This window comes from Siphateles boraxobius, unplaced genomic scaffold (assembly GCF_051911475.1).
Source record: "Siphateles boraxobius isolate OS27281-9 unplaced genomic scaffold, OSU_SipBor_1 20, whole genome shotgun sequence".
Lineage (NCBI taxonomy): Eukaryota > Metazoa > Chordata > Actinopteri > Cypriniformes > Leuciscidae > Siphateles > Siphateles boraxobius.
In genome coordinates this window covers 6,082,436-6,094,817 of record NW_027508811.1, presented here as the reverse complement: position 1 = coordinate 6,094,817, position 12,382 = coordinate 6,082,436, and the positions used below count along the sequence as shown (strand labels likewise).

General features: G+C 38.9%; 1 protein-coding gene across 1 annotated transcript in view; it reads right to left on the bottom strand.

The window, feature by feature from the left end:
• The window catches only part of eys (eyes shut homolog), a 388,659-nt gene that overhangs the window by 199,443 nt on the left and 176,834 nt on the right, over positions 1-12,382 (bottom strand). The window lies entirely within an intron of this gene.

Sequence of the window (12,382 nt, the reverse complement as noted above, 5' to 3'; positions counted from 1 at the left end):
CCGTTTCCCAATCAGTGATTTCATACCTGTGACAGTAGAACAATCTTTTGAAGCGCTCATGCAGTGACCCTACCATTGAGCATATAGAGGCTATTAACACATTGATGCTATTCTAAAACTTTATTGCAGGCCGTAAACATGTCAGATGACAATTGCTCCATATTTCTTTGAAATCGCTTATTTTACATTTGTATGCAAGATCAAATATTTGTCTTTTATTTTCGAGTGTGACGTGGCTTTGAATGGACTGTCATGATGACTTCAGTCACCTCATAAGCCTTGCATGAACTTACTGGCTTGTTTCCATCCAAAGCTGCAATTTTAACTTATACACAAAGTTGTAAAATCGCATATAAAAATTGTGCGAATAAAGCACCGTTTCCATTCCATGTGTCTAAGAGAACAAAATCGTCACTTTATGGGACATTTCAACAAAATATCTGTAATAAAAATGTAAGCTGCTGTAATCGGGGAGGCCATTGTGGATCTTTTTTCATACATCATAAATGACTTGTGCCTGAGAGCGGGCAGACGAAACACAATAAACTCATCTTGCGATTTGAGGCGGATACCTGGTGCTTCGGAACACAATTGTGCGTCAGTGGTCAGCCTTAAAACGTCAGTGGTCCCACTCATCGTCTAAATCATACACTAGACTTAATTATATCATATGGAACCAATCCAACTGATATAGATATTATACCGCAAAGTGACGATATCACTGATCATCACATGGTAACTTGTATAATACGTACTGCTGAAATTTGTCATGTTGCGCCACGTTATAGACCAGGCAGAACAATCGTTCCAACCACTATAGATAGATTCTCAAATAGCTTACCTGATCTATCTCAGCTGCTCAGTGAACCCAAACAAACAGATGAACTAGAGGAAATGACTAGCAGTTTGAGCACCATTTTCTCTAGTACACTAGATATTGTTGCACCAATTAGATCAAAAAAGGTTAGAGAGAAAACTAAAGCACCTTGGTACAACAGTGCTACGCATGTTATCAAGAGAGAAACCCGTAACTTAGAGCGCAAATGGAAACAAACTAATTTAGAGGTCTTTAGAATCGCGTGGAAAGACAGTATGTCACGTTATAAAAAGGCTCTAAAAGCAGCCAGGGCTGAGCATCTCCACAAACTAATAGAAAATAGCCAAAATAATCCAAGGTTTTTATTTAACACCGTGGCTAGACTAACAAATATACAGACATCACCAGAGCAAAATATTTCGTTACAGTATAGTAGTAATGATTTTATGAACTACTTTAATGAGAAAATAGAAAGCATCCGTAACACAATTGTAAATGTACACTCTTTTATGGTGTCTTATGATTCAGCCTCAATTATCGCCCCTCTGGAACAACTACACCGCTTTACAACTATAGGACAGGAAGAGCTAAATAAACTTATCATTGCATCGAAACCAACAACATGTTTATTAGATCCAATACCCACTAAACTACTGAAAGAAGTGTTACCTGTAGTGGAAGAGCCTCTTCTCAATATTATTAACTCGTCTTTATTTTTAGGTCATGTTCCAAGAATATTCAAGCTGGCAGTAATACAACCTCTCATTAAGAAACCGCAATTAGACCCAAATAACTTAGCAAATTACAGACCCATTTCAAATCTTCCATTTATGTCTAAAATACTAGAAAAAATTGTGTCCGCTCAATTGTGCTCTTTCTTGCAAGAAAATGAGATATATGAAAAATTCCAGTCAGGATTCAGACCGCATCATAGCACAGAAACTGCGCTAGTTAAAATTACAAATGATTTACTTTTAGCTTCTGACCAAGGCTGTATCTCAATACTAGTTCTACTCGATCTTAGCGCTGCGTTCGACACTATCGATCATAAAATACTCCTGGATCGACTACAAAACTACACTGGTGTTCAGGGACAGGCATTAAGCTGGTTTAGATCGTACTTATCAGACCGTTATCATTTTGTCTGTTCAAATGGGGAAAAATCAAAGATAACGTCAGTAGACTATGGAGTCGCGCAAGGATCGGTGTTAGGCCCTCTGCTATTCTCAATATATATGCTCCCACTTGGTAATATTATAAGAAAACATGGAATTAATTTCCACTGTTATGCTGATGACACTCAATTATATATTTCATCACGGCCAGATGAAAACACTAACTTATCAAATTTGACAGAGTGTCTCAAAGATATAAAATGCTGGATGACGCGTAATTTCCTGCTACTAAATTCAGATAAATGGTATTACTTATTGGTCCAAAAAACTACCCACAAACTCACTTACAATAAAACTTTAATATAGAAGGATGTCCTGTTACTTTATCCACTACAGTAAAAGACCTGGGTGTTATACTAGACCGCAACTTGTCTTTCGAAAATCATATTTCATATGTTACAAGAACAGCCTTTTTCCACCTTAGAAACATTACAAAGCTACGTAACATGCTATCTGTTTCTGATGCAGAAAAGTTAGTTCATCCATTCATGACCTCGAGACTAGATTATTGTAATGCTATATTAGCTGGCTGTCCTGCATCCTCAATAAACAAGCTACAGTTAGTGCAAAATGCAGCTGCTAGAGTTCTTACTAGGTCAAGAAAATATGATCATATAACACCAATTTTATCATCTCTACACTGGTTACCTATCAAATTCCGTATCAATTACAAAGTACTATTACTGACCTATAAAGCTCTAAATGGTTTAGCTCCTGTGTATTTAATGGACCTTCTATCGCCCTACAATCCATCGCGTTCTTTAAGATCACTAAATTCGAGGCTTCTGGTCATTCCTAGGATATCTAAGTCCACTAAAGGAGGAAGGGCGTTCTCACATTTAGCTCCAAAACTCTGGAATAGCCTTCCTGATATTGTTCGAGGCTCTGACTCGCTGTCCCAGTTTAAAACTAGATTAAAGACGCATCTCTTTAGCCAAGCTTTTACATAATGCTTACATTTTATACCACTGCTGAATCCGATCAAATGCATTTAATATTATAAAACTTGAATAGTCTGTAGGTTATTTGTATAGGTTGCATAGTATTTACAGTCATTACGTTCCTGTGTATATTGCGTGAATGACGAGTGGTTGGGTAGATATTGTGTTTTGCGGTAGGTGGTATGCCATACGGAACCGTTGCCACTGAACCTGCTTTAACGACGACAGTGGGGCTCGACAGCCTTAGTCAAACAGGTCGGCGCGTATGGTTGGGCTGCGGAGAGATTGTGAGATTTTGGTTGGGTCTCAGCAGCAGGAGGGATGTAGAGGTCAGTAAGCAGGGCTGAGTTGAGTGGGGGACGGAGGGGGGTGACTCTGGGACGCAATAATCACTGTCTTCATGTTTTTTTATCTTTTACGCCCGTGTTATGGAAATCATTATGAACAGCAGCTACGCTAATTATTTTCCCTTTTTGCTTTCTGCTGTTATCTTGGGACGCGAGTCCCGACAAAAACGGCGTTCGTCAGCTCCAGTTTGTATCCAGCCTTTCACGGAGACTTCAGATACCCCAATCACAAAGCCTGTGAAGAGACGACTCAACACCGGCGATATGGACTCTCTATGGTGGACGGCACTGATCCTCAACAACTCGTCTCAACACCGGCGTGATTACTTGGACTTCCAAAAGATGGAAATGGATAAATATTCTAAATGTTCCGATCCAATCTGCCTTGTAATGCTGCCCGAATCATAAATCATGCACTGTTACTTCGTTGGCCAGAGGAGAACTGGCCCTCCGACTGAGTCTGGTTTCTCCCAAGGTTTTTTTCTCCATTCTGTCACCTGATGGAGTTTTGGTTCCTTGCCACTGTTGCCTTGTCTTTTGGCTTGCTTAGTTGGGGACATTTAATATTCAATAATATTATTGATCTGCCTTACTTAAGGTGGACGTTGACTCAATTTTCTTTTAGAAACAAACTCTATTATATTATTTTCATGTTATCACTGTGAAGCTGCTTTGAGAGATTGTATATCTGTATTGTAAAAAGCGCTATATAAATAAAGGTGACTTGACTTGACTTGACTTGTGCGAGACAGTTCTGGGAGGTAATTATACTCAACCTTTTGATGGCAGACTTTGGCTCAGGCATTTAAAAATGACCAAACCAACATTTGAGATGTTGTGCAATAAAATTGTTTCGCTGATTAGACTGATTATCCAATCATATGATACGTTAAGTCACGTGAGATTTTTTGTGTTGCATATTGAGGGATTTTTTTGGTAAATGTGTTTCCATCGTAGTTTATGTGCATGTCTTCTTATCGGATATTATAATTTTTTTTTATTTATGCGCATCTTGGCAATTCCATTACAGTGATTTTTATGCGATATCCCAAAATTTGGATACAATAGGTGGATGGAAACATAGCTAATGATAGCAAGGAGAAAAGAAATGTGTTGTGGACACATTAACACAAAAATTTTGTCAAATCCAATTTTTTGATTTTGATCCAAAGACATTGGATCATCTTTTGTCAAGGTTACTCCCTATGCATCTCTGAGATGATCTCATCCCCTAATGTAAAAATGGCTACTCAAATCATTAATTAACCCAGCATGCAAAATGGCTAATATCCCCGCCTGCATCTCTGTCCACGGGACAGCAGCCTGCAAACCGCCCACCTCTAGGTTTCGAGGGATGCCATGAATAGCCCAATTGCATTTTCCATTCAGAAACCCTGTCCCAGGGTTGCATTATTCATCATGAATAAATGATAAACTATTTTTGCCCTTCTGCTCTGTTCAAAGAGCTCCTGGAATAAAAATAGAAGAAAAGAAGAGAAAGTCTGTGAGATAAATAAGAAGAGAAAGGCATGGGAGGGCAGAAGAGTGTGAAATGAGAGCACAGAGCCTGGTATTTCTCTTTCTGGCTGTATTAGAGTGGGTTTGCTGAAGGGAAGGAAAAACCGATTTGGGATCAGAGCCAAACAACTGCATGTCACACAGGCTTCTGAGCCAGTGATTGCTCTCATTGCCCCTCTCTTTGTTCTCAGAGATTGTGAGGTAACACAAGCTTAATCTACCGAACAAAACTGCAACTCAAAGAATGAAGACTCTGGACTTTTTGTCCTGACTGATATGACAGTGTCTTATAATGATAATAATAATAATAATAATAATAATAATAATAATAATAATAATAATAATAATAATATACTAATAATGTTATATGATACTGTAAGACTGAAAAAAATGGAAGAACTGGAAGAGAGGGCAACTCTCTGACAAAACAAAATAAATTAACATTTGAACTCTCTCTTGTAAAGTTAGAGACGCAAGTCTCACCTCAGAATACATCTCTTTCCCACTTTCCCCACTCCTTTCTCTCTCATGCTGAGATCACCAAAATTCACCCAAAAATCTATATGGTTTAATGTGAATTTGTATCATACAGTATTATACATGTTTGTTATCATTTGAAATGTCTCAGTGCGACTGGTACAAATGTCTCATCCCCAAAGAAGTAAACCAAAAGTAATAAAGTTCTTAAGAGTTTAGAGATACCTGGCACACAGAGGAGGGTGTGTCTTCCAGGCAAATGGCATTCTGCTCCCAAAAGGTGTAAATTCCCATTGTTAGGAAATGTTTCCATGTGAAAGAAGTTTCTGTCTATATAAAGAAATGCAACAAGAGGCTCAGGGCGATTCTGTAACTCAGATCAGCCCATAATGTTGAAGGATCTCAAAGACTTCAGCATTATGTATTTTTCAAAATGTTAGGTTTAACCTACATCTTTTACTCTTTATCTCTGAGCATTTGATGTTTTGTATTAATTATCTTTGAATTGATTATGAAATTGGCATGATACATTTACCTGACATAATCAATTGTTACATTTGATTTTATTCTGACTGACTCTGAAATTGTTTCCACAAGTAGATTAAACGGATTCGTATGTTACCTCAAGTATTGCGTCAGATTAGTGACAACTAATATTTGGCACTAATTCAAGTGTACGTGTTTTGCAAAGACAAGAAGTGAATTTCCATTCAGGGCAGCAAAAGTGCTGCTTGACCAACCTAAATCTGGGTGTGTCTTACCTCTGTTTTAATTTAATGTTACTTTAGATATGTGTACGTGGGAAACCACGGCATGGCCAATCCAAAGCTATTATAAGACAAGTAAAGTTGATTGACTTATATCTGTAGTAGTGGCCATACCTCTACTGAAGTAAACGTTACTTTAATTTCAAGTGTATGCAGTCAAGGGGGCTATACCAAAGTATATTTGATTGTGTAAGCGTGTATGCAACCAATCTCAGGTATATACTGTAGCAATTACCTCTGTTTAATGACCGAAGCTGGCGAGATTGTGATCGTGAGACCCACGTTAAACAAGGCGTGAGGACCTCTGAGCTACATAGCTTCCTAATATGAACGGGTTTAACCCTGTAAGACCCGTGGTTTAGCCTCGCAATGCCATTGGATAGTAAATGTGTATATAGGTCTTGCCATAAGGTCATGGACTCATACAACCTGCAAACTTTCCTCCTCGTTTCATTGGACTGGATATCTCAACATTGAAGTAAAACCCCAGAAATATGTTTTTTGGTGATTGTTAGAATGTCTAGTTCATGTAAATACTTGGTTATTGTGGAATGCATGCATCACATCAGATTTTAAGCTTATGTCTTTGTTGTAATTTTACAACGTTGGGAGAGAATGGTAGTCAAAATAGCATTACATGGAGGCATTGCACTTCTCAAATATTCAAATATAGGAGAAATACTTACAGAAATATAATGTATTTGATGATTCACAATATCTAAATGTGTTATTCGTTATAATTTTCAGTTTAGATCAGATTTGAATAATTTTAAATGAATAAATTATTTCTGGTTGCAGTGTTTTAAGTCCTTTCAGTACCAGTATTTGAAATGGTTCCTGTATGTTAGCAGTATATATAGTCAAATTTTTTTCTTATCTTTGTTTTCCCAAATATCTGCTTGTTGCAAGGCAGAAACTGTTTGTGGAATGCTTTGGAGGATGGTTATTCAAGGACAGGTGTGGATGTTCAGACATATAGGGGGTTGCATGGTCCATTGTTCAGGGACAGGTGTTAATGTTCTGGAATGTGGGGATGTAAGAGGTCTGGGGGTTTGTATATTCCTTTGAGAATAATGTGACTTTAGTATGGCTGGGACGGTATGGATTTTTTTTAAACCGGGGTTTAAAAGCAAGACATTCCCGCAGTATAGCGGTAAACCGCGTTAAATACTGGAATAAATTAAACGAAACTCGGCGTATAGGCTACTTGCCTCACAGACATGCTTTAAATGTCTACTTTTAAACAAAATTCAAAACGAAATGATAAAATCGTACAGTAGCCTAGTCAGGTATGCAGAGGTCACATTGCGCTCCCCAACTCGCGAAAGGTCAGATTTGTGTCACCGGTGCGGGCCGGGGCAGACTCGGATGACCAGCCACCCCTGACTTAGACACCACTGTGAGGAGCCGAAACCACGGGACCGCAACAGATGGACGACACAGAACAGAGATAAGTTTCAAAGGAATAAAAATCTTTATTGAACACAATATATCAACGAGCACAAACTTCATAGACTTCAGTGTCCTCTAGGTCTTCTTCGGCTATTAGTAGGTACTGATCGAATGTCACAGTTTCGCCCTGACGGCGACTTCACCAAGGATACGGCTCGCTTCAGGACTCAAACTATAAGTAGGTAGGTAAGAGTTCTTCTCAATACAGGATACTTTCGTCAGTGCACAGTAGTGGGACGATGTTTCAAAGGCTTACTTCACCAGCGATGCTGCATACTTCCAGACGATAAGTAGGAAGGTAAGGATTCTTCTCAGTATAGGATACTTTCGACAGTGCACAGTAGTGAGACAGTGATTTAAAAGCTTACTTCACCAGCGATGCTGCATACTTCCAGACTCAGACGGTAAGTAGGAAGATAAGGATTTTTCTCAGTATAGAATACTTTAGTCAGTGCACAGTAGTGGAACAATGATTTTAAAAGCTTACTTCACCAGCGATACTGCATACTTCCAAACTCAGCTGTATCACTCTGGGCTTCTGATGGAGAGCAGATATAATAACTTTTCACAATGTGTAAGCAGGGGTAGGGGCCGCTTCTCAGCAAAAGCGCACCACACTGGTGTTCACTTCAAATCCACAGCCATGAATCAATAAATATAAATAAGGCAAAAGCACTGCAATTCACTCACACGATAGGGCTGATCAGAGGCCTCAATCCATTCGTTACACTCCCGTGGGGGATATTTAATCCTCAGTTCCTCCTCAGCACACTCTGAAACACATAGCTTCCCCAACAGTAAGATTTACATTCACTGCATCCTCTTCGAGCTTTTCAAATGTTCGCAAGATGAAATCAATTCACTTATCTCTCTCTCTCCCTTCACAGCGCAGATTCCATCGATAAATCAGTCCAGCAGACTCCCACAAACAAACTCTGATCCAGCAGACTTCAATGGGTGGCTTCCACACCCAGACAACTTCCCCGAGTAAGCTTGTGCCAAAAACTGCTCCAAAAGAAAACCAGCACACATCCACCTCGCCCCCGACACCTCTCTGAATAGCCCTTTTATCTTTGGCTTGTAGAGCCGGAAGCCTGTGTTAACGCTGCTCCTCTCTCTCTCGCACCTGCCGTGCATTAGCGCTAATCAGGCCGGGGAATTTTTCTGCCACACCCGGAACCGGAGTGGGATGTGTCGCACACAAATCGTTCCCTCGAGAAACTCGTGACTCATCAAGAGGGTTCCGCTCGCTATGCGTTTTTGTCACCCGTGACATTTGCTCCCTCTTTTGATGAGAAGTTTTGTTTAGAAAACCTTGAATCCATGTAAGACACAATGTCATTAGACATAATCCATGTCATTAGAATCAATGAATCCATGTCATTAGACACAACGTGCACACATGATCAGGCCAATTTTTTTTGCGGTGATGACGGTGACGAGCTCAGACCCGCGGTAGCGTCACGTGAACACGGTATTGCGGTAATGCGGTAACCGTCCCAGCCCTAGACTTCAGTGGAATGTTTAACATAAATAGGATTCATTTACATTTAAATTATTTATACTTGAACATACTCTAACTCTTACAACTATTATTTTCATTTCAGAATGAGGGGACGCTGCAGACACTGCAAAAAAGGATATTCGAATACGCTCTGCAGGAAGTGCAATCTCCGTCTCTGCTTTTTAAAGGGAAAGGAACTGCTTTTGGGACTACCATTGCAAGTGAACACTGGACACTGTTTCTTTAACAGTTTTCAATCTGTTTTGTATTCAATATTTATATTTTATGTTTATTTTGAATAAATTCTAATTCCTAAAAATATGACTGTTGGGTGATTATTATTATTCATAATATTTACTGTTATGGTGCTATGGAAGCAATCCACACTTCAAAAGAGCCCTTAGTTGTTCTATATTTGTTCTTACAGTGTGAGTGCAAATGCTGAAATTCTGCTCCCAAATAGGCCCAACGTTGCAATATTACAACATTTCCTTAAAAACTTACTAAAACATATATTTTTAAAAAATCCTTCATTATTTGCATCAGAGGCCTCCTACAACAACATCTGACAGGTGAAACAATTTTTTTCTTTTTTTTTCTAGCTACAGGGTTAAGATAAAAGCTTAAATGGAATAAAATTACTTTGCCACGTGGAAAGACAGTAACGCATAGAGACCTTCACCCGTTCTATCGGATGCCTCCATTGGGCCGTTCTAGACAGGCTTACAATACTGATAATGTTTTGTTATATGTTAGAATTTTTTGAAAGACAACTTGAAATGACATTTCAACATATTCATCTTCAGTAATGTGACGTATTACCAAGTAAAATAAAGATTTGGTTGGATTATGAAAATACTGAACATAAGATTTAGACATTATTGCATAATATATTTTTTCCTCAGAAATTTGGTTATATCAGCAAAAAAAGAAAAATTGCATTACATGTGGAGAAAGTACTCTGATGAAATATTATGAAAACAATTTGTTTTCTTAAAAAAATTACTGATGAACTGTTCACAATAAAACCAGGGACATTAATGAAAAAAATGTTTGCATGAACATTTTTTTCCATTCATTGTTCCTATAGAAACATATTCCCTAAAACAACCTTTAAAAACTTAATTTTTAAAGTAAAAATGTATTTGAAAATTTAACAAAAAAGCACAGATTGCTTTAATGAGGGAAAGAACTACAATACAAAGAAGCAATGTGAATGACAATTAAATTAAAGGGGTCATGAATTGAGAAATCAAACTTTCCTTGATTTTTTGACATTGTACTATAAAATATCCTGCAAGTTTCAGAACTCAAAACGTCCTCGTTCAAAAACAGCTTTTATTGAAACCAAGCTCAGAAACCAACTCAACGAAAGACCGCCTCAGCAGAAGAAGATCAATGCCTACTTCTACATCATTGCCTATTTAGCGCCACCCACCAATTCGCTCATGTAATGTTGTAGTAAATACGAGAGAGACACAAACACAGGATTACTACATCAACAAAAACAGAGAAATGCTTCTGAGAATTACAAGATGTTTTGAAGTGCAAAGTTCTGGAAAAACACAGTCTTTGCATTGCCATCCTTATGGTCCTAACATTAAGAAAGCGTGGATAAACTTTATTTTTAATGAAGTTCCAGTCAGATCGCATCAGTAATACACTGTTCGTTCGTCCTCTTCATTTTACTAAAGATTCGTTTTTAAACAAGACAAGCTCGACGCAGGCTTTTTCAGAGAGACTGAAAATAAAAGATGATGCAGTGCCAACTATATTGAATCTGACTGTATTGTCGGGTGTTCCTCATGGGCCGTGTCCTGCTGCTGCTGAGGCACAGCAGCAATTCAGTTCATGGGGATCTGCCATCACCTGCTATATTCAGTGTCTTCTCTCAGGGTGTGGAAGCACGCAGTGTGGTTTCTTCCACCCGGAGTGATGCACTGGTGCTACAATTATCTAGCTCTGAGGAGTTACATGTTGTAAGCATCGATGCATGAGATGCTGAGCTGGTGGAAGTTGTGACTTGCACTGTCGCCAGATTGAATATCGACTGGCGAGCTGAGAAGCAGGACGTTCATCCTACAAGCAAATTAGATGAAAGGTCCCCACCAATGTGGCTAGATCTGTTGTGCTGCAGGCCTTCTGTCCTTCTCCCTTCTAGGATTCAGACATGGAAAAGAGTAATCTGCTTTGTCCAGTTCAGTCATCATATGCTTACATCCACAGAGCTGGCCTGTGGTGTAAATCTGAACAACTGTTTGTCTGTTTTCTGTCTCCTAGGATGGGGTCCTCAGCATCTAAGCAGAGGATGAGCAAGTGGATAGTTGAGGCTCTCTCTCTTGCGTGTGAGTTAGCTGGACTACAGTACCTTCCCCTATGGCAGTCCAAGCCCTCTCGACTAGGAGTATGGCTGCCTCTAAGGCTCTACTGTCAGGAGTTTCACTTCAAGATGTTTGTGATGCGGCAGGCTGGTCCTCACTGCACACATTTGTGAGGTTTTACAACCTGGACATGAGCTCTACACCAGGGGCACAGGTGCTCTTGTCTTAGTGCTCTTCTTTACAATTTCACACTAGACAGACACTTGTCATTATGGCGGCATGGGTATAAACATTCCCTCAGCGTCAATCAACAGCAAGAGTTCTCTTGAAAGGGAATGCCTCGGTTACGACTGTAACCTTGGTTCCCTGAAGAGGGAACGAGACGCTGTGTCACCCTGCCATACTTCCTGCGTGCCTGTCAGTGACTTACTTTAGCGTATTAGAAATAAGTGTTGTACTGTTTGGGCATGCTTTATAGTTTCTTGGTTTGTGATGTCACCGGCTTGACTGATTGGACTGACACCATTGGACTGATTTCATAAGTGCTTCACAACGCAATCACGCAGAGCGTTCCCACAGTGTAATTCGATGCAGTGTCTCGTTCCCTTTTTAGGGAACCAAGGTTACAGTCATAACTGAGGCGTTTTCCCACCAGGAATTCAACTGATAAAGGATTATTTTTACAAAAAAATGTAAGGTTTATAAGTTATCATTAAAAATCTATTCCCCTATGGAGAAAATGAATATAGTTTTTACTTTCAGACTCCGACTGTTGCACTCAGCACTGTAGATGCCAGAAAGAAAAGACCAAATCACAATTCAGTATGCAAAACAGCAATAAGAAAGAAGAATAAAAGGAATTCACTAACAAAAAAATAAAACATTACATACTTAAGACTGAAATTATAGAAACAGTCTGAGCAGAATTTGTACATTAAATGGTTATATTTTATGGTATATTTCAAATAAATAAAAATATGGAATTATTTAAAATAGTCAGATTGAAATTAATTGCAGACATGTGTGGAGAAAAACATAATGGTTACAATAGGCCAATATGTTA